The sequence below is a fragment of the Aedes albopictus genome, chromosome 2 (genome assembly GCF_035046485.1).
Source record: "Aedes albopictus strain Foshan chromosome 2, AalbF5, whole genome shotgun sequence".
Lineage (NCBI taxonomy): Eukaryota > Metazoa > Arthropoda > Insecta > Diptera > Culicidae > Aedes > Aedes albopictus.
In genome coordinates this window covers 404940252-404945558 of record NC_085137.1, presented here as the reverse complement: position 1 = coordinate 404945558, position 5307 = coordinate 404940252, and positions in this window count along the sequence as shown.

The following is a 5307-nucleotide window of genomic DNA, read 5'->3' as shown; positions in this document are numbered from 1 at the left end:
TCTTCCCTCTGCGGGGCTCCGACGACGGGACGCCAAGCAGTCAGTAGTGTGCGGTAGTTCGGCAGCAGCAAAGTTTCGCGCGCTCGCTTTGCTAGATTTTTGCGATTTTATTTTCCTCTTCCCTCTGCGGGGCTCCGACGACGGGACGCCAAGCAGTCAGTAGTGTGCGGTAGTTCGGCAGCAGCAAAGTTTCGCGCGCTCGCTTTGCTAGATTTTTGCGATTTTATTTTCCTCTTCCCTCTGCGGGGCTCCGACGATGGGACGCCAAGCAGTCAGTAGTGTGCGGTAGTTCGGCAGCAGCAAAGTTTCGCGGGCTCGCTTTGCTAGATTTTTGCGATTTTATTTTCTCTGCGGGGCTCCGACGACGGGACGCCAAGCAGTCAGTAGTGTGCGGTAGTTCGGCAGCAGCAAAGTTTCGCGCGCTCGCTTTGCTAGATTTTTGCGATTTTATTTTCCTCTTCCCTCTGCGGGGCTCCGACGACGGGACGCCAAGTAGTCAGTAGTGTGCGGTAGTTCGGCAGCAGCAAAGTTTCGCGGGCTCGCTTTGCTAGATTTTTGCGATTTTATTTTCTCTGCGGGGCGCCGACGACGGGACGCCAAGCAGTCAGTAGTGTGCGGTAGTTCGGCAGCAGCAAAGTTTCGCGCGCTCGCTTTGCTAGATTTTTGCGATTTTATTTTCTCTGCGGGGCTCCGACGACGGGACGCCAAGCAGTCAGTAGTGTGCGGTAGTTCGGCAGCAGCAAAGTTTCGCGCGCTCGCTTTGCTAGATTTTTGCGATTTTATTTTCCTCTTCCCTCTGCGGGGCTCCGACGACGGGACGCCAAGCAGTCAGTAGTGTGCGGTAGTTCGGCAGCAGCAAAGCTTCGCGCGCTGGCTTTGCTAGATGTTTGCGATTTTTTTCTTCTCTTCTCTCTGCGGGGCTCCGACGACGGGACGAGTGTGCGCGCGCCGTGGTTCGAGTCGGTTCCGAATTTTTCGCTTCCCTTCGGCGCTAGTTTCCAATACACTTTTAGTTGATAATAAATATTTTCTTTCATTTTTGCATTTACACAAAGGAGTGAAAAATGTTACTTCGGGTTCGCCGGTCGAGAAAAAAAATCCGGGCGCCGACAAGTGAGTCGCGTTCAGTGTATTTCTGTGTGGAATAGACTAAAAGTTTCTGCTCCCTAGTGCAGTGGAGACGCGCGATAGAATTTTCTTTTTGGCTAGTTCTTGCGTCGAAAAATGGTCGGTTGTTAACGGCAGTTTGTGTATATTGATCCATTGTCAAATCATATCACCAACCATAGGTGACTCCCGGACTGACAATGTACCTTACCCTACTAACAAAAAATTCCTTCCTGAGACAAACGTGGAGATGCAGCGATTCGCGGTCTTTTTAACAACGTTTGTCTTACTAACATTCCCTTCCATCCTCGATGACCGTAAGGACGTGGCCGGCGCCGTTATTGACCTTATTAAAGTTGAGAGCTCTCGACCTGTGTACATTGAGAATAGTAAGCTAGTCCCAAGCCCTATTCATTGGTTCCTTGTGCAATTTCGATTGCTCTGGTCAATCACGGAGTAGCAACTACGAATTGTGCGGTCATCTATGCTCATGCTCATGCTCATGCTCATTCAATATTTCTGTCTGGTACTACATTGAAACATGTTATTGAAACTTCCTAAATACTTTGTCCAATATTCTGCAAGAAATCAAAAAACGTGGTGCTTCGAATCCAGTTTGACTTTCTATTCTGCAGAGTTGTAACTTGTTCTGTAGCTTAGTTGGTTAAAGCGCCGGACTAGCGATAACGGAGTCGTGGGTTCGAATCCCACCAAAACAAGTGGTAATTTTTTCACAAATTTATCTCTCAATTTGCCAATTAAACGTACTTTGCCTAAAAAATACTTCAAGTTTTTACTTCTATTTCAGACATACTAGCCGACTGATATAGCCGGAAAAGGGCAATAAAATCATTGTCAAATCAAAAAAACCTTTCAAATTTCATTAGAAACCTTAAACTGCAAAAAACATCAAACTGTTCTTTTCTATTATCTAGCCATGCTCAGAAAAGATAAAAAAATAATGTATTATTAACGAATTTTTATTTCTGGCCCGTCGACTGGTATGCAGTTTCACCAGTGGCCCGCGGTCGAAAAAGGTTGGGCAGGCCTGGCCTAAAGTGTATCAAAAATTTCCAAATTGCCGCTGTCATTTGTCTATTGGTGATCAAAATTAATGGTCAAATAGTTAATATTGAGCTATTCTACATGAAGTTGGAGCAATTCTAGTTTTCAATTTTACCTGATAGCTGTTTTTAGGTGCTTTATAATGCTTTTGAAGTATTTTTCAACATCTGTTCTTTAAACCCATACATAAACCAAATCGCTCTGCAAAACAACATCAACTCAACCATAAACCCGCCATAAGTCTAAAGTATCCCCCTACCTAAAAGACCCTGGGAGAGTTCCCATAATTCCAAGCATAACTCTGCTACAACTCTGCTAAGTAAACTCTTATCATATTACATTTGTAAACATAAATTTACAAATCTGAACCAACAGTAGATGGCATGCAAACAGATGGGCACGTTTGGGTTGGATCTTACCAAATCTTACTCCTCTCTTATGCGGCGTGCCATCTTTACCAGTATTTATTATCTGAAAATCAAAAGGTAAATTTTTCAAAAGTTATTTCTAGAAAAAAAATTTGCAGACAATTGGCTTCTTTAGCGGTGTTGAGATAATACCATATTCTGAATCTGCATGCGAAACTGAGCCGAAATCCAAATTTTCATGAATTTTGGTGCCCGGGAACCTATTTAAAAATCAATTTGAAGTTTGTATGGGAGCGATTTGTTAAATCACCCCTTGTCGCATTTTGTACTGGGTAGAGCTGTCAAACAATTACCCAGCTGTCAAAAGGTGATTTCAAAAAATCTCTTTGAAATTGATTTTAGGTACCAAAATAAAGTTCTAAAAACCTGAAAAAAATCATAGTGGCTCAGAAAAAGGTGTTCTTTCGTATAAAATCAAAAAATCGATACATTTTTCTTAATTTAAAAACCCAATTCTCGAAGGTTTATTCCAGCCATTTTCTCCAAATATTATTTTTTTGGAACATTTAAAATTTAAATTTAAATTCACGAAAAACATAGGTATGAAGCAAGAAAAAAAAGTAGTGCAAGACTAACCCTCGATTTGATTTATATCATAAGAACTTCACTCTTGTCTACCTAGCCGGGGCCCGTGGCGTAGTTGGTCACACGTTTGCTTCATATGCGGATGGTCATGGGTTTGATTCCCAGCCCCGGCACTTGCAATTTTTCGTCAGTTGCTTTTCCCCCGAGAGCAACTGACACTGACCCTCTTCTGAGCCCCATGGCTCAAACGGACCCGGATACCTGGACATCGGCGAACTGCTACTCATAATGGACCCCCAATCGGACTGGAAAGGAACAACGGCCATCCATCATCATCCTTGTGCTCATCATTCTACTAGGTATAAAGTAGAAAAAGTGAAAGCAGCACAAAGGCAACCAGTTAGATAAAGTAGAATAGAATCTAGGCGCTGTACAAAATATAAGTGCAGCTGTCATTTGAAATTGCTCACGTAGTGCCCCAGTGGACAATAGAGCTGTAAATTAGGTTAAGTGATTAAGAATAAAAAAAAAACTGTCTACTTGCAAGATGTATGTGATTCTTTTGAGAAAGACTGCAGCTATTTGTCCAGCTATTTATGAGATTAATTAACTTTAATTTTTATTTGTGCAGTTTCTCACGATAACTTACCGAAGAACCTGAAGAAAACCTTCGATTGCATTCTAGAGGAACTACAAAACTCTATACATAAATTGAAGAGTCAAAAAGTTCCTGCTGTATGTTTTTTTTCTGTCAAAAGTTCTTGAAAACATTTTGAAGAATTTTCCAACAAAGTTCTTGAAAAAGTAGAAATATTTTTTTTCGGAATTTAGAAATATTTTTGAACTATTTTTTAAGAGAAGCAGGCCAAGTTTCAGTTTAAACGTCGAACAAGAAAGAAGAAGTTTTTTTTTATTTCTTGAGTTTGATTTTACTTAAAAAGCTGACGGTTTACTCAAATCGAAGAACATCTCAAAAGTGTTGAAACTTTTTTAGAGGAATTCTAGCATCAATTTAAGAAAATTATTTTGAAGAGTTTTAGCACATAACATAAGTGGAACTTCATAGTCAGAGCGAAGGAAAAAGCTGTATCCTTTTTCCAACACGCGAAACTGTTATATCCTTTATAAAAGGCGTCGAACTGTCATTTATTTAGGTGAACATAAAACATCTGATCCAACCAGTATTGGCAAAGAATACAGGAAGATTGGCGTCTGTGATATGCGCAAACTAGCTGATGGAAATCCACTTATTCATTTTGTCATAAATTCATTGAAATCTTCGAAATAACACATTCACGTTTCACATATCGATCTCCCTTTATATTTAAGGCGTATTTCTGACTTCAGTTTATAAAGTTTTATCATAATTTATGTCCTATTTAAGATCTCCACGTGCTGCCAGTCTAGATCTATGAGGTCTTTGTTTTACTGCACAGCAATGAAAAATGGTATACATGATGAAAAATGGTATGGTAACAATGTTATAACGCGCCCTGAAATCGGAAAAGCATCAACTTTTTGTGCCAGAGTTCCACCTAGTTTATGTGGTTCTAGTCCAAATTTCATTAGCAGAGATACTTGGTTACTGAAATAAGGATGAATGGCGAACTCTTAAAAACAGGCAGATTTCTTAAGAAAATTGCACAAGAAATTTGTGAAGAAATTGACCGAACATTTGTTCGGGTTTTCGTTGAAGATTTTTAAAGTATTCAATAGAAAATGTAATTGGCAAACTGAGCCGAAATCTAAATTTTCATGAATTTTGATGCTAGTTCTGATGCCCGGGAAACTGCTACAAATTTTACTTAAAACTTTTCGAAAAATTCAGCTATAGTCTTTTTGCAGTTTTTCTATGAAATGAATTTCTACTAAATCTGGGATCTAATGCCGTGAGCACCCGATCAGAAAGGCATAACAAAAATGTAACAAATTTATATCAGCGGTTGATAGATATATCAACGTTTGTTATATTTAGATATATTTGACAAAAAGGATTTGAAACCCAGATTTAATTATATCAGAACTATAACAAAGTCAGTTATAATACAAATTAATTCATTTTGATCATCTTTATATGAACATTATAACAGACTCAGTTATAATTTTGAAAATGCAGTTTATATTAAATGAACATTTTACAAGTGGTGTTTGGTACGCAGTTACGCCGCTGTGTGGTGCTACT